This window comes from Dermacentor albipictus, chromosome 10 (assembly GCF_038994185.2).
Source record: "Dermacentor albipictus isolate Rhodes 1998 colony chromosome 10, USDA_Dalb.pri_finalv2, whole genome shotgun sequence".
NCBI lineage: Eukaryota > Metazoa > Arthropoda > Arachnida > Ixodida > Ixodidae > Dermacentor > Dermacentor albipictus.
The window spans coordinates 73,757,562-73,776,286 of NC_091830.1; positions in this window are offsets into that span (position 1 = coordinate 73,757,562).

An 18,725-nucleotide genomic window follows, 5' to 3' on the forward strand; every position below is an offset into this window, starting at 1 on the left:
CCTTCAATGTCACTGTCACCGTCTACAAAAGCAAACCGAGACATACGTGAGCGTCGTGGCTTCTGGAAATTAAGCTGTGGACCATACACGCTTAGCAGAACGTCTCCCTGAATACTTTTCTCCCATAGCTCATAGTTTGCCTGGCACCAACTACCGGGCCACAGTTTTCCGAGTTTACCGATCCATTCTTCGTCACACTTGATCCCACCTACCAACAGTAAACAATTTCTCTGATTCCCCATCGTCTCGAGCATTCTCAACTTTTGTGGCATCTGCTTAACTTTTCCCGTATATAAACCGGATATTCTGCGACCTTTTGCATGTTGTAGCAGAAAGGAAAGGCACTTGTGCTTGAATTGATCTAAAAATATAAAGCTTTCCCCTGCTTTGTGACGTTATAGCAGGATGCAGCGAACAGGTGGAAAAAATAAAGAGGTGATGTCTCGTCGTTGGACAACAGCAAAATAATAAATAAATCTAGATTGGCCAGTCACGAACATGAGATATCATAGCCGTGACTTAAAAAAATAGGAACCACAGTGATGAATTGGCTAAACAGTTCAGCTTCAAAATGTGTTGTGCTCGTGGAATGAGCTCTAACGAACCACAAATGGTTCACAATGAAGTGAAAGTTCTCCACAATGGCGAAGGCCCAGCTGTTACCTTCGCTGTAAACTTCACCAATAACTGAGTCACAAAAAGAACGTGAATTAGCTCACATCCATCATTGGGTGGCGTCAATGGTGCCCCTTTCTGAAGCTAGAACAAAAAGAATGAATGTCAGTAAGTTGCTGTTAACTCAAAACGAGATGTTATCTCATTTGCTCAAGGTAAAATAAAATTACAATTTTTACACTCAGGATAACTTTATTCGTTGTCCTAGCATTCTGTGGAGCCCTCAAAGTGTAACTTCATCACCCCGGCTGGGAGCCCCTGCCACACAACATTCCGTAACTTCACGGATAGCTTGACGATCTGGAGCTCATGACTCGAACAAAGGGTTACGTCCTGCGGGGGCGTAACTAGACCAACTAATTGCGATTTTACTTAATCACCGATATGGCATGCTCACAACAAAGGGCGCTTGACATATCCTGATATCTCATAGCGGTTCAGGAATAGGACATATACAGCGCATTGATTATAAAATTTCAGTTCGTAATTGCCTTTCTTACATCCGTGTTTAACCTTCGTCCTGCAAAATCGCAAAGGAAAACTCATCGGCGTTTCTAACGTGAAATTTGCCGTCTGTTCCGCTAAGGCCACTGTATAGGCAGCGTGGTGCAGTATGTACACAACTGAACAGCAGTAACGGTAGTATTTGGGCGCAAGACGCTGGTGCCAGCAGCGGAAGGCAGAACGCTGCCTCTGCCACTCCGCTGCAGAACCAATTGAGCAGGGTGGGACTGCGCGTCCACTTGGTCCTCGTTGTTTGGTTGGCTACGACATTTGACACCAAGCGAACTGCGCGTCTCTCGCTTTTTTTCTTCGTTTCCGTTTTATGCGAAGCATATTACTAGAGCTCAACCTAGCTCCTCAGGCGCGGCGGTGTCGCCTTCAATATCACGTGACACCGTGACGTCACGACAGAGGAGAAACGGGGCTCCAACTCGCGCCGTCGCTCGCTGCATCGCCTTCAAGGCTGACCACGTGACACCGTGACGTAACGACAGAGGAGAAACGGGGCTCCAACTCGCGCCGTCGCTCGCGGCGTCGCGGCGGTATATAAGCAGCTGCGCTTGCCTCTGCTAGACACTCACGAGGTGAGATGCCTCTTGGAGACAGAGCTGCTCGTTGGAATGAGAAGCGAAGGTTGCGGCGTGCTACAGAGACTGTTTCTAGGTGGCTTTTTCCTGCTCCACGCGCGATTACCACACAATCCGTCGATACCCCGACAGCACGTTGGCGGTCCTCGAGTGAGCTTCTAGTTGCTATCGCAATAAATGTGCAGTCATCAGAAGACCCGCTAAATTGCAACGGAATAATCAAGAGCTTAAACCCCAGTACGGGTGGTTATTTAGTACACGATCAAGTTGCGCCATATTGTCCAGCTTGCACCTTGTCTGATCTGGTTGGCCCACACAGCTTCCGAGGCCTATCTGATCGGTCTAAACTAAAGACGGGGCCGAATCGGACAATAATGGAGAAATTTATCACCCCCCTCACACACACACCCCGCAGAGTAGCAGCCCCGGACAGATTAGCTTTCAGATTTCAGATTAGATTTCAGATTAGCAGCGTTTTCCGATGACAGACCGACGAATCGAAGGGAGCCACAGCTCGAATGTTCGCTTACGATACGAAGAATGGCTATTGTATTGGAGTGTGCGCAGCAAAAATGACGTACGGCCACTGGCAGCATTCGTCATGAGGCAGTGAGCAGATGGTGGGTGTCCCTGGCTTTGCCGGCCTGGAATGCTACTGCAGCGTGCACTCGTGTCAGTGTGCTGCATACCCTTCGTTCAAGCTATCATTTGGTCGTTGATTATTTCTTTTATTTCAAGTTTTTCTGCTTGTAATGTTATCTGTATTGCTCCTTTGTGTTGCGCTCCGCGCAGCTGTTGGCTTCTGCAGCCAGACAGAAAATGAGTTTTTTGCTGCTTTTGAGCTACGCAGAAAGCTATATCATCGTACGAGAGAAAGTTTACGAGGCAGTGTCAAGTCATTAGGTTTCAAAATTGCATTCTCCACGCAGCTATATTCCTATTTGTTCTACTGAACATTCGTTTCAGTGGCGCTGTAGCAAAGCCATTTTACAGAGGAGCAGCTGAGCGCTACATCGGGGCTCTACTTGCTGCATTTTTATTAATCGCTCTCGGTGTGATTTATCAATTCATTGCTCCCTTTGCGAAAGAATAAATGCTGAAAACCCAGACGACGGCAAAGAAAACAGGCAGTGCAACCACGCCTCTTTTTTTAATTTTGTCTTTCAAAAGCAGTGCGACAAATTTTCCACTGCAAGACTGTGTGGTCATATGGGTCATAAGATGAAGCGGCCCTGTCACCTGTTCCCCTTCGTTTTTTGTTTTAGTTGCTGTTCCTGCAGTTTACTTTCCCCCATAACTGACAAGCTAACTAAGCTACATGTTTTATACACTGGTTTCGCCGTTAGATTACTCGTTTATTGGGTCTGACAATCTAACGGAACGCAGAGACTATTAGAGACGCAGAAGCTACTGCAATTGTACGTGTCCGCCACCCTGACGAAAAGGACACTTGTCAAAACGTTCACCCCGGAGACATCCATTTTTCGACTCACGCTGGGAACTTTATTTCTGTGTACCTTCGGCTTCCTTGAACACTTCGTAAATGTACGTAGTGAGCGTATGCTTCGTAAGACGATATATAACTATAACTGGAACTATAATGATACGTTATAGTTGTACAGCTAATCTGAATTAGCGCTACATTTGTGGCTGTAGTTTAGTGCTTTAATCCGGTTAGCCTTCCTTGCCTACTCCAGTCACATTGAGTCTATCAACCTGCCAAGCATCTCGCACCAATCCAGCGACCCAATTTGTTTACCAACTTCGGCCACCCGGTATGTGCTCCTGGTCGTGATGCCGTCGGGCTCGTTCCATCTTCGTCATACAGTCGTCATCCTCCCACTGTCGTCATGTTATCGTCCTACCGTCGTCATCGCTTTAAAACCGTGATCCCATTGTCGTCATACAGTGGTCGTCATACCACATTCGTTCTTCCATCGGCGTCGTTCCTTCTTCGCCCCTCTATCGTATTCATGATGCCGTCATTCAATATTCACAATGCCGCAATTTTATGCCGTCGTCGTGTGCTTACGTTGCCGTCAAATAGTCGTCATCATGCAATCGTCGTAACGTCGTGGTGATGCCGTCCTAGTTGCTCCATAACCTTCAATGCGCCTTCACCATCTCATAACCGACATGCCTTCGGTGTCACAGCGTTGTCGTGGTCGTACACTCGTCGTCATCCCACTGTCGAGTCGTCGTATTGCGATCGTCGCGCGGTCGTCGCAGAACCGTCATCATTCAAGAAACGTCACCTCATTGTGCTCATACTGTGGTCGTCATATCGTTCCTACCCGCCGTGGTTGCTCAGTGGCTATGGTGTTGGGCTGCTGAGCACGAGGTCGCGGGATCGAAGCCCGGCCACGGCGGCCGCATTTCGACGGAGGCGAAATGCGAAAAACACCCATGTGCTTAGATTTAGGTGCACGTTAAAGAACCCCCAGGTGGTCGACATTTCCAGAGTCCTCCACTACGGCGTGCCTCATAATCAGAAGGTAGTTTTGGCACGTAAAACCCCATAATTTAATTTAAATTTCATATCGTCCCACCGTTCTACAGGCGTCCTTCAATCGCGCTCCTTGATGTTGTCATCCAATTGCAATTATGCCACCATTGTAACCCTACCGTCGTAATGGCAACTCATGGACCGGTCCTCCTGCTATCCTTGTCATACCATCATCGACATGGCTTTGTGGTTGTTCCATCAGTCATCCGATTTTAGGCATTCTATCTTCGTCACACCGTCACGCCATCGTGGTCATGCCATTGTCCTCATGCTGCCGGCGTCACGCTGTCATGGTTATGCCATCGTAATAATTTCAGAATCATCATAGAGCTTTTGTTGTTCCGTAGATGTCATTCCGTCTTTGTCATTCTATGGTCGTCACGGCGTCGTGGTCATGCCGTCATGGCCATGGTCATGACGGCACGCGAGCGAGTGACGTACGAATGTGGGCCGATCCCGAAGATTGTGTATGTGTAATGTAGTCAAAGTAAGGAAAACCTCAGAGTGGGCCGCCACAGATTCTAAATAAAGGTGTCTTCAGCAATAGGAGGTGTCGTTATTTTGCTCGAATGTTAATCACATTTAAGTCGGCAGCCGTCCTGATGTTCTGGCGGAAGGTTCTGGGCGTGCCGCTAACACTTGTGTGCAAGTTCATTTTCTTATATGGAATGGCGACGCTCTGTTCCTGAATGTATTCTTCCGTGACACTCGTTTCAGATGTAATTGCAGCTTGCTCCCAGCGTTGCAGAAAGCCACGCAATACCCAAAAACAAAAAGGCGTTATATATGCCGTTGACGTCTTACTGCTTGCAGAAATGCTACTATGGTGTTGATACAGCTGGGAGATTTCATCCTGCAGGGGACATAAAACTTTATTATTATTATTATTATTATTATTATTATTATTATTATTATTATTATTATTATTATTAAATGGCTTCGACAGGCCCGCTTAATATGTATTTTTTCTTGTGGTGCATAAATAAATATTATTATTATTATTATTATTATTATTATTATTATTATTATTATTATTATTATTATTATTATTTCTGGTATTATATATTGCTACGGGGTAGTATTCCCAATGAAGAGCCGAGCAGGAAGAAGAAGAAGACGACGATTGGAAGCTAGCGCGGGCTGTTGCCTCTTGGTCAACTGCGGCGTATAGCCTTGTAAATATACTTGTAAATAGCTTTTCGTCGGTGTCTTCCTACGTAACATATTTGGTGGAGGTGGACGTTCCCCGTACCTCGTCACGGAGCTTCGCAGTGGACGGTACGTCGAGCCTACCTTCATGGCTCCCGGCGACGCCAACCCGACACCACCGGCTCCGACACCTGCTGCCACTTCGACGACCTACATCACCCTCTCCGCTCCCCGTGATCCTGGCGTATTCTCGGCAAAAGATGCGGAAGACGTCGAGGACTGCATCAGCCTTTACGAACACGTCAGCCGCAATAACCGGTGGGACCCAACTATCCTGCTCGCCAACGTCGTCTTTTACCTCGGTGGCACACCTCGAGTTTGGTATCGGACGCACGAACATGAGCTGACCAGTTGGGATTCGCTTAAGCAAAAGCTTCTAGACTTGTTCGGCAACCCCTACGGTCACCAACTTGCCGCGCAGAAGGCGCTTTCCGGTCGTGTGCAGACGTCAACGGAGCCCTACGTCACGTACATTCAGGACGTCTTGGCTCTATGCCGCAAAGTTGACGCACACATGACTGAGTCCGACAAGGTCTCCCACATCCTCAAAGGCATTGCCGACGACGCCTTCAACTTGCTCGTATTTAACAACGTCGCGACGGTGGATGCAGTTATAAAAGAGTGCCGCCGCCTGGAATTTGCTAAAAGCCGACGTATCGACCAACAGTTTGCCCGTCTGCCCAACACCCCAGCGACATCTTCCTGTGCCGACGCTCCTCGTCCCAACAACACTGGCGATGTTACCAGGATTGTCCGGCGTGAGCTCGAGGCCGCCTATCCGGCTGCGTTCGACTCCAGCCCCTCCAATGCACCTGCAGTCCCTGTTTCCCAGATCCAGGCAGTTGTCCGCCAGGAGTTCGCCAACATGGGTATTCACACCATCTGCTCGGCCCATCGCCCTGATCCCCACCCGGCATCTTCGATTCCACCCCGTCCCGCACCTTCTTACCCACCACGTTTCCGCAACCCCTCTGAATGGCGCACTGCAGACGACAAGCCGATTTGTTTTCACTGCCATCGAATTGGGCACATTTCTCGGCACTGCCGCAGTCGCTGGAGTTCCCTGAACCAGTCTACATATACTGCCTACTCTCGCCCCCCAGATGGCCTTTCTCGTCGCTATGCTGCCCGCTCAGATAATGCCACCACCGATTCTCCTGCGCCGAACCGCCCCTATTCTCGTTCACCTTCGCCCCAACGACGACAATCTCGCTCTCCCCAGCCCCGTCGTTCCTATTCGCCGACTCCCTTCGGACGCCGCTCCCAGCCGGAAAACTAGACGATGCAGCGCCTCGAGGTGACGCTGCATTGCTCCCTACGCCGCCAAATCCTCTCCTGACGTTGCCCACTCATCTGAACCTTCTTTCCGTGCAAGTCGACGGTGTTCCTGTATCAGCTCTCATAGACACTGGGGCGCATTTGTCGGTAATGAGCGCGGATCTTCGTACCCGGCTGAGGAAAATAATCACGCCCGCCACGACGCCTGTTGTCCGTGTCGCCGATGGCGGAACAGCCCCCGTAATTGGTATGTGTGCCGCCCGCGTCTCCTTCGCCGATCGCTCCACTACCGTGCTATTCACAGTCATCGCTCACTGTCCCCACGACATCATCCTCGGCCTCGACTTCCTCTCCGCACATTCTGCTCTCATCGATTGCTCCGCCAGTACTCTCCGCCTCGACCTGCCTGTTCTGGATCCCGCTGAACAACACCTTCCTCGCCTCAGTTCCGTCGACTTCGTTCGTTTGCCACCTTCGGCACTGACTTACGTTGACTTCGTGTCATCCCCACCAGTGCCCGACGGTCACTACATCGCGGCTCCTATGCAAGACGTCCTCCTTACACACGGGATCTCACTACCTCATACTATTTTATCTATTACGGCGAATTGCGTCTGCCTGCCAGTGGTCAATTTTGCCTTGACGACACAAGTGCTGCCACGCGGGATGTCTCTGGCCCAACTCTGCTCATTCGAGGATCACTCTGTAGCATCGATTTCAGTAGACGACAATTCAACCAATCCTCCTCTACCATCGCAGTCGTCAACTTGTGCCATCGCCAACTTACAGAAAATGATTGCACCCGACATGCCGTCCGAGCACGCTCGTGCGCTCTACCGCGTTCTGATGTCCTACCAAGATATTTTTGACTTTAACGATCGTCCTTTGGCCCAAACAACAGCTGTTAAACATCGCATTAATACCGGAGATGCCCCTCCCATTCATCGCCGCCCGTATCGAGTATCACCGGCTGAGCGTCAAGTGATTCACACCGAAGTTCGCAAAATGCTTGCCAAGAACATTATTGAACCGTCATGTAGTCCATGGGCGTCACCGGTTGTGCTGGTAAAAAAGAAGGATGGCTCATGGCACTTTTGCGTGGATTATCGGCACCTTAACAGGGTTACCAAAAAGGACGTGTATCCCCTACCTCGGATTGATAACGCCCTTGACTGCCTCCACGGTGCTCGCTATTTCTCCTCTATTGACCTTCGCTCCGGCTATTGGCAGATTGCCGTGGACGATCTCGACCGCGAGAAGACTGCCTTTGTGACACCCGACGGTCTTTATCAATTCAAGGTGATGCCGTTCGGCCTATGTAATGCTCCTGCCACTTTTGAACGAATGATGGACTCCCTTCTTCACGGTTTCAAATGGTCCACATGCCTGTGCTACTTGGACGACGTTATAGTATTCTCCCCAACATTCGCTACGCACCTCGAGCGCCTCTCAGCAGTCCTGGACGTTTTTCGGCGAGCCGGTCTGCAACTCAACGCATCGAAGTGCCAATTCGGCCGTCGCCAGATTACTGTCCTTGGACATCTCGTTGACGCGAACGGAGTGCAACCGGACCCAGGCAAGATCCATGCTGTTACGCACTTCCCTGTTCCGAAGTGTGTCAAGGATGTGCGCAGATTCATCGGCCTTTGCTCGTACTTCCGCCGTTTCGTCAAAAATTTCGCGGCCATAGCACGACCACTAACCGAGCTTTTGAAAAAAGACGCCCCTTTCCAGTGGGGCGATAACGAGGCCTCTGCATTCTCGCTTCTCATCGATCTTCTCACAACGCCTCCCGTTCTGGCCCATTTCGATCCTTCTGCGCCTACCGAAGTCCGTACTGATGCCAGCGGTCACGGTATTGGCGCAGTACTGGCACAACGCCAGCGTGGCCACGACCGTGTTATCGCTTACGCCAGCAGGCTCCTCTCACCCGCGGAGCGCAACTATTCCATCACTGAGCGTGAGTGTCTGGCCCTAGTTTGGGCGGTTGCGAAGTTCCGCCCATACTTATATGGCCGACACTTTTCCGTCATCACAGACCATCACGCGCTTTGTTGGTTATGCTCATTGAAAGACCCTTCAGGAAGACTTGGTCGCTGGGCCTTACGCCTCCAAGAATATTCGTTCTCTGTCACCTACAAATCTGGCCGACTACACAAGGACGCTGACTGCCTGTCTCGCTACCCGGTAGACGAGCCTGACGACGCCGACGGTAGTACCGCCGACGGCATTTTCTCTGTGTCTGCCTTCGCTAACATCGCCGATGAGCAGTACCGAGACCCATCGCTGCGAGTACTCATCGAGCGTCTGCGCTCTACACCTACCGACGCATCCGTTCGCCGATATGTCCTCCAGGGCGGCATTCTGTACCGAAGGAGCTTCCTCCCTGATGGCCCTGATCTTCTTCTTGTCGTGCCAAAACATCTACGACAGACTGTGCTCTTTCAGATGCATGACGCACCCACTGCAGGACATCTTGGCGTAACCCGCACGTACGACCGCGTCCGCCGCCGCTTCTATTGGCCTGGTCTTGCTCGCTCCGTCCGACCCTATATTGCTGCCTGTGATCCCTGCCAGCGTCGGAAAACGCCTCAGGTGCTACCTTCCGGTCATCTCCAGCCGATCCCCATCCCTGTGGAACCGTTTTTTAGTGTTGGATTAGACCTCCTCGGTCCCTTTCCCACGTCATCCTCTGAGAACAAATGGGTAGCCGTCGCAACTGATTACGCCACCCGATACGCTATCACGCGGGCTCTTCCTACCAGTTGCGCCACTGACGTCGCGGACTTTCTCTTGCGTGACATTATCTTAGTGCATGGCGCCCCGCGACAGCTGCTTACTGACCGTGGTCGTAACTTTCTCTCGAAAGTTATCGCCGACATTGTGCATTCCTGCTCTATTCAACACAAGCTGACTACCTCATACCATCCTCAAACCAATGGCCTGACAGAGCGCTTAAACCGTACTCTTACCGACATGCTGTCCAAGTACGTTTCGAAGGACCACCACGACTGGGACGTTGCCCTTCCTTACGTCACCTTTGCTTACAATTCTTCCCGGCACGACACCGCCGGATTTTCTCCATTTTATCTACTCTACGGTCGCGAACCGACCTTGCCCCTTGACACGGTACTTCCTCCTGCTGCGACCTCAACAACCGAGTATGCGCGCGACGCCATCGCCCTCGCCGATCATGCACGCCAGCTTGCCCGTGCTCGACTGACGGACTCGCAAACCACGCAGCAGCGTCAGTACAACGCCCGCCACCGTGACGTACAGTTTTCGCCTGGTGCACTCGTGCTCCTGTGGTCGCCCTGTCGTCACGTTGGACTTTCCGAAAAGCTCCTTTCGCGATACACAGGGCCCTACCGCGTGCTGCGCCAGGTGACGCCTGTGACTTATGAAATTGCTCCTGTGAGCTCAACCTCGTCATCTACTCTGGCGTCTAGTGATGTCGTGCACGTCAGTAGGCTCAAGAGCTACTACACTGCTTCAGAGTCCAGCCTTTAGTCGCTCCGGGACGGCGCTTTTGCCGCCGGGGGTAGTGCTACGGGGTAGTATTCCCAATGAAGAGCCGAGCAGGAAGAAGAAGAAGACGACGATTGGAAGCTAGCGCGGGCTGTTGCCTCTTGGTCAACTGCGGCGTATAGCCTTGTAAATATACTTGTAAATAGCTTTTCGTCGGTGTCTTCCTACGTAACAATATTATGCATTGCACAAAGCTTCTTGTCCACGTGCAACTTGCAGTGCTGCAAAACTACCGTATTTTTTTGAACGTAACACGATTGCGATAACAACGCGAGGGCCGACTTTTGAGTCCACGAATTATATAAAATATATGAAACAGCGAATGGTAACTCGAGATGAACGGAAAGATAAATAGTGCCTATAAAGAAGGAATCAATTCGGAAACAAGTTACATTTAATTAACAATGTCTGAAACGCAGACGCAGCTTTCCTTAGGCGGTATTCTCGGGTGATCCCTTCGGAAAATAGTTTCGATTTGGCGAAATTTCGCATCACTTTGCACCGAAAGCGTCCCCGAAAGGTGTTCCCGGCACCGGGCATTTCCCGTTATCAGTGCCAAGAACGCTGTCAGCTGTGTACTTCGTGGGGTTCGGTGCCGGAACGAGCCAGATCTCGCGAAAGCGAAACTGATTCCTGAAGTGATAATAATGATAAAAATTTCTTTATTTCCTTCATTGATGGAGGAGACTGCGGATAAAAGTCGCTTTAGAGACAAGCGACTTGACTAGAGCCCGCCGCTTCCTTCACAAGGCGAGCAGCGATTGAACAGGAGACATATATACATAGCAATTGACTACATGTGAATATGCGCAAAAAATAAACACAAAAACCCAAATTTCCTGAAAAATGCTCCTCAATTATTCAAGAAAGAATGAGTCACACATCGCAAGACAATCAACTCATCCGTGCTTTCGAGCTCCTTTGCGATGAAGTATTTTTTTTTAAACCGCACAACCATTGCATTCGGGGAGAGTATAGAGCCACCACGGGGCCTTCCTGACCGGCCCCTAATTTACAAAGCGCTGCCGATGGGCGCCACCACCCGAGGATCGTCGACTTATTGAGGTCGAGCCAACGCGGCACGACGGAGTTTCCCAGCTCCTTGGACATTCATATTACTCGCCTCTCGAAGCTGTCGTCCTACCGAATGCTCAGCGTCACCATAACGCTGCGAATGAACGTAGTCCAACCGCGAAAGGCCGCATGGTGATGAAGCACTGTAGCCGTAACACCAGTCACAATCAGAGCAAATATGGCCTCGATTTCAAGGGCAAAGAAAATTTTACTTCGGTTGACTTGTCCATGGATTGAATTGAGGTGTAAAGGTGCAGGTTGCAAACGTAATGGTAAAAACTGCGTAATTTAAAAGATTTGTATTAAAATCGTGCATCTTGCCGTTATTCGAATGTAACGCCAGGGTCGAGTTCAAGCAACGAAAATCTTGAAAAAGACTCGCATCGCAATCGAGTAAACACGGTATATAGGGGCAGCGTTCCGCGTTTTCTGCACGGCCTTGTTGCATTACAGACTGTCACATATGGCACGACAAAAACAAAAGAAACATGTAATAATTATCCTGCCTGTATTGACATATTCCAAACTTTTATTTCGTCGGTTTTGTGCATATGTAGATAATCATGTTTTAGAATCAACCGCACTTTACGCCCGCCTTCTCGTTATTTTGTTTCACCATTTGTTTCCCTATGTCACATTGTTTCGTCAATTACGTTTGTCTTCTGTGTACATTTTTTCTCGAGTGTGACATTTTAGGTGAACCAGTACGACGACTCCTTAGTTGTTCCTGACGCTATAACAAACATTTGATTGATTGAGTATTACTACTATATGGTTGTTATTCATTTTGATATTATCATTATTCTTACTATTCCTAAGAATCTTATGGAATAATATTATTATTGCAACGACAACTCCACGAAACCACGTGTTAAAGGAGGAGGAAAAGCGAGGACAGGAAATGGGATCATTGTCCACAAGTGCATTGATTGTTAACATATTTAGAAATTGGGCAGACAGAAGAACAACGGCGCATATTTTCACTCGAGCAGAGGGCTCCAGAGTCATGATAAGAGACGCCAAGAAAGTAGCAGGATAGCTTTCCGCTCAAGTGCATAAGTGCGGAATGCGGAAACTAACGACTTTTGCCTCCTATTCTTTCATCAGGTCCTTCTTGTTTCTTTTGTCCGTTGTGGTCTTGTTTGCTTCAGAAATGCCTTTAAACGGTGCTGCGAAAATCCCCGTGCTTGCCATACGGCTACAGCCGTACGCCTTTTAAATCGAAGATTTATAATTGCGTCAGTAATTAGATGGACACTCCAGGCGCATTTCTGGCATCGCCGTCGCCGTGATGTTTCGTACAATGTCCAATGCCAATAACCATGCACCTTCATACAATTATTACTAAAGGGAATTCTTCCACTAGGGTCTACCGGATCTGCAAAGGGGCGGTTCAGCCAGCATGGCAATTATAGGAAGTACACAGGATTTGTCTAAACTTCGTTTTTATGGCTTAAGCCGGCTTCTCGACTTTGTAAACTCGTCATTCTCAACAAATAATTAAAGGATCATTAATACAATTTCTACGACGGCAGTATTCGAACACAGGATCTCTAACACGGAAGCCCGATATTGAGGGACGCAGACATCCACAAAGAATGTCAAATGTTTTTATAATTTTATCGCGGGCTAGCCAGTGCCTTGAGACGCTTGGTGCGTTTCGATTTGTCCACTTCGAAAAGCTAAACCGTTGCAATTGGCAGCGATTGTGCGTGTTCGCAACATCTTTTCCGCTTCTAAAGTTATAGATTGCTCCGAAAGTTACGTCATTGAAGGTATATAAAGCGTTTTAAACAAAGCCACAAATACGTCTGAACCCACAAGCGTGAAGATCAGACAAATCCATGTACTTCCCATCGTTTTGATTGTGGCTGAACAATTGCAGCGCCAGAGTTCCCCCTAGTAACTATTGTAGGAAACTCCGTGGCGATAACATCCTCGCCAAACACCGCTTGCTCTATGTGAGAGTCAGAGCATGGGAGGGTGAGCCGGCGATGGAGGCTCAATCTTGCGCGCGCAAAGACGAAAAGCCGTAAGGAAGCGCGCCGTCTTCCGTCGCGCTGAAGGCATCGAGGTTAGTGGAGGCGAGGGGAGTGCGTTCTGCTCCAGCGGCTGCTGCGTATGCCGTGGCCACACGAGCCCTATCTTGAAAGCGATCTGCGGTGGAGACACAGGGATGATGGCTTCGTGTGCGCTTTGTTTTCGCCGCTTAGTTCGGTTTGAAGCGAGAGGCAGCACGAAGGTCAATTTGCTGGCTGCTGCTGCCGCCCGTCTTCACTCCAGCTTTTTCAATGCGAGTTTCCGCGCTCATTGAGTGGGATGTGCTGATGTTTTCTTGTGCGAGCGTGAGTGATTGATTGTCTACAAGTTTATACGGCCAATAAACCGACGAAACCAACAACTGCCGGAAATTTCCTTCAAATACATTGGTTCGGAAAGGGATAGTAGACTCATGGGTTTTGGCGTTAAAGAAGAGTTGAAGCTGGTAGTGTGCTGCCACTTTCCTTCTTGACAACAATTTATCAAGACCTAACTCCTGCAATAAGCTTACAGCCTTCGCAAGTAAACTGGATGCCTTTTCCGAAGTTTTACTGCCGCTTTCCGGACCATTGTATCCGAAAGGAATTCTTGGCAGTTGTTGGTTTCGTCGTACCTGCAGGAACATTTGTCAAGTCTGTGGTTTGGTAATCCTTTCATGATTCCGAATTCTGAATCAATCGTTGTGCTTTTGAGAGACCCTGGAAAAAGGAAGGCTCTTGGCATAGATATTGAAGATCTATACGGCTCACTACCACACTTAGAATTATTAGAAAGTGCGAAAGCCTGCATCTGCAATTTAAATGATGAGAAAAGATTCATTGACCAGTGTGGCATCAGCATAGAATCATTCCTTGAATTACTTTCTGTGCACTTGAATTTTACTGTGGTGTGTTGGGACAATGCTTTATACTGACAAACATCTGGTGTTCTCACTGGGGCAAAAGTGGCCCCCGTTCTTTGTAACATATTCTTACGTTTTGTCGATAGAAAAATTAAGGAGAAGCTGGTGTGGCTTGGCCATGAAAATCTTCCATTTTTGGATGCTTATTTAGTTATCGTAGACAATACTGAGCTTAGCTAAGCGTATGTCAACATACTAAAGATATTTGGCGAAAACGGAATGGAACTCAAATTTACAATGGAGTTGCCTCAGGATAATTCGCTTGATTTTCGAAATCTGAGGCTAAATTTTTTGCAATACCATGTGGGCTGTTTGTACAAGCCCCGTTCTGTGACACCTTTGCTGCCGTACCATTCCGGACACAGCAAATTGGTGAAAATCGTATCGCCCTTTCTTGCCTCCGTTCCGCCATAACATAGTCTTGTCAGCACCGCTTGCTGGAAGGGGCTAAAGATCAAGTCAGCAGGCTAACCATGGCTGGTTACCCTGAACACACAATCAGGACGACAGCCCAGAAACTGGCGAAATGGTTAAAAAAACAGAGAAATAGCTAGCGATGGAAATGACATTGGTGATCGCAAAAGACCATCAGTTGTTCCTTATGTACATAGGCTGGCACATGGCCTCAAAAGGGTCGCGAACCGTTATGGTGTTAGAGTTGCTGTTTCTTGTCCAAATAAATTATCCAGTCAGTGCCAAGCTATGCAATCACGAACACAAATGCCAGATTCAGCTGCGCACAATTCATGTACGGTAAAGCATAGACCTAAAATCGTGGCGTGCCGCAACAATATTGTGTACGAGATCCACCTGTCATGTGTATCTTGTTACATCGGAAACGGGCAGGTGTACAAACAAAAATTACAAGAACATTCCTCCGGATTAAATAATGCTGGTCTATCACATTTGACCACCTATTGCGCAGCTTGCAGTTCGAAGCCCGTTTTTCAACGCACACGCGTAATCTGGACAAATAAAATGAAAAGGACGGCCTCATTTCAGAGGCCTACCTAATCAATAAATGTGGTGACAGGTGCTTAAGCCAGGCGTCGCTCGCCCTACACCACAAAGAAAAAGCTTTTTAGACACATCTCATCGTTAAAATTATCGCACTTCTTGCTTTTTCGCTGCATTTCTTGCTTCGTTTTTGCTTTGGGTAATGTTGGTGCGCGGGTACACGCATGTGTATGTTTTCCTATATGTATGTGTGTTTAACCGCAATAAACTTTTAGTCGTGAGTCGGCATTCGTCTTTATTCTTCGTCCGTGTTTTTTACTGCGTGCTGTGTGTAATAGTTATGATGATGTGAAATGATGTTGTTATCATAGAGGTACCATACAATTTCCTTATGAGTTTTGTGTTCGAGTATTTTAAAACAGGTAGATAATAACAAAAATGGTCTATAATTGGAAATTATTTTTCTATTGCCAGATTTGTGTATAGGTACAACTTGAACAATCTTTCAGACACGAGGAACTGTTTGGAAGCAATAGATTTCTGAAAGATGATAGTCAAATACAGCGCACAGTATTCCGAGTACTTTTTCAGGAAGATGTTTGAAACCTTATCTGGTGCCGCACTTTTCTTGGTATCAGTATTTAACAAGAGGCTGGGGACTCGGCTGAACGTGGACTAATGTTGTGAAAAAAATGCTTAAGCACTATCACAATGAAAAATAGGCATAATTGTTATCTTCAAAAAAACAGATCTAAAGAAGTATTGAGCGCATCAGAGATCATGACAAAATTAGAGCACCGCTGTCCACTAACGGCTGTAGACGTTGAGTGGACAAGTGGAACCACAAATATAGAGCAAGGATGTCCAGGTTTAAGGCAAATGCATTATATGCTCCATTACGCGAAATCCGTCGGCGTCGTTGGCGTCATCAGAGTGACCTAAAAATGGTACCAAGAATGGCAGACGGCGCAAACAGTAAAAACACATAAAAAAACACTCGTATTGGCGTCAACTTTCTCAGGGAGGTTCCTGTAAACAAATGTAATGCCTTCGGGAAAAAGATTGGCAGTGGCTCAGCTCGGCTACGCCAGGATATACGTAGCGAAAGCTAAGGCATAGCATGGTCAGGCTTGGTTAATCTTGGTTGCAAGTCCAGATTAGTCTGGTTGTCTAGCTACGTTGCGGCGTTTGGCCAGTCGTTCGGCGCGCTTTTCGTCTGTTTCCTGGGCGATTCGTTTCCTTTTCATCTCGTTTCAATATCGATTCCAGGGCTCCTCCTTCTTATCAGAACTGTCGCCGTCCATACTGCCCCCTCAATTGTGGTTACGGCACACGTGAGCTCTCCATGACATGTTATCAAGCATGCGATGCAGCTGGCGAAGCGAGCGGCGGCCAGCGCAACGAAGAGGAACGCGGTGCGACGTCATACCAAACGGCGGCGGTTAAAAGGCGCGGCGCTGCGCAGAGGCGGAACACCTGTGGCTCGGTGCTACTAGTGGCGCATGCGCACTAGTGACTAGGGAGCAAGAGAGAGAGAAATATCCGCGGCGAGGCGCGCGTTGTGATGTCATGTGCCTTCTTGGAGCACCGCCATGGAGAAATCGCAAGTTTGCGTCCAGTAAAGTTTCGCTTTAATATTGCTAAACTTTCGTATGGGTGGCAATTCGACCCGGGATCCGTGGTGCGAGACCAGCACGCTTCTCCAACGCCACGGCGGTAACACGGTTCTGGCTCACTCAAGGACCAACCACTGGCACGCGTCGGCAAGCTTCTGCACGTGCCAATGCGTCGAGAGCGTCAAAAGCGTCTGTCGGGAACAGGGTGAAGCTTGGCGACGCGAAGAGATTCTGTCAACTGTCGATGCAAGTTCCGCGAGGCGTGGCTACGCTTCACCGGCCTAAACCAATAAGAGGCTGCGATGAGTCGAGCGCGTCAACCAATCGGAGGCTGCGAAGCCTCTGGCTCATATGCCTATGATGGCCGCCGGTGCGAAGACGCCGACATCAACGACCGTCCGAGTTCTTTGGACGCACGACGCGCGCGACAGTGTTCCTGAAAGACAGTGTTGTGATGCTAGGCCGACAACGACACGACTGATGACCGTGGGTTGTGGCAGTGGGACGTGGATCCGAATCGACTTGGAACGACGCCGGCAAATCGAACATGCCCACGGAATTTCGCGTGTCTCATTGCGATCGTCTGCTAAAACATCCAACTGAATCACGATTGCAGCAACGTCCGTGCTTCTTGGTGTATGTGTATTTTGTTGTGCTCAAAACGAATGGAAACATGCTTCTGAACTCCGAAGTCTGGATAATCAGCAGTCGCCTGCGGTCGATGTTGTTTACGTTACGCGTAGGCCTAGCGCGTCCATGGAGATCGTAACTCACGAGTGAACGAGCCCAGCTGAGAAATTCTGTCGAATAAAATTAATTTCCTTTCGGTGTGGCGCTGCAGCGATCTAAAATATGGACCTCCTGACTAGTGTGTTGTGTAATGTAGTGAATGAAGCGTGTGGAACTTCGGGTGGGTAACCGCGGCGTGTTCCGTGTAGTCTCAGGTGAGTCAAGTTTAACAGGCGGACTCTGCGCTATTTCCAAGGGCAAATATAACTTTCGAAAGCGCAAGACACTAGTAGCCGAACAATGGGAAGTACGTACGTCATCAGCCATGCTGTCCGTTTCAGCTGACAGTGCGCTATTCTATTCGACATGTGAATCCAGTTCAGAAGTTAACTGTACTCCACCACTAACTTTTTTTAACTTCATGCGTCTTATGGGTTAGGTTAGTTGGGGATAAATCGTTCGTGAAGCACTCAAGAACGCTGATGCCCTGAAGGAAACATGGCACAGCGCAGTCATGTTTGAGTCAGTGTGTCCTTATACTTGAGCACTGCAAAAATAAAAGATCTGTTTGCAATATGTGCACCATGTGCAATGCATAGGAGGACTTGCATTATGCAAGATCTGTGCGTGCAGCCGCGTATACCAGGATCGCTTCGATGCCTGCTTGTGAAGCAGCCCGTACTGAGCCCATGAAACTGTAATTGGCTTTTGATCTCTTTCTTTGTTTATGCGAAGAGCAGATGGTATTCATTGCGGAAAAGGTGTCGTCAGTTCTTTGTGCCGTCGGCATGCTTAAACTGCCCAAATATCTTAAGCTTCCACTAAAATGTTTCTCGCAGCGATACTATAAACTGTAGTCAGGAATAAAATCCACTGAAACCGAAGTTCCTAATGCATCTTCGCAGAATGTGTTTCATCACCAAGTTAACACTTCCACTGCAACATGATGCCAATGTACAGCATATGCGCTTGAAATAAATACATTCCGTAAAGCTGAACGACTGGGCCTGCCGACATCCGAACGACTGCCGAACGACTGGGCCTGAAGGACTGCCGACGTCCTTCTGCAAGTTATCCAGGTGCGCCACGTAGTGCAGCGGAAGGTTCCTCACAAAAACGAA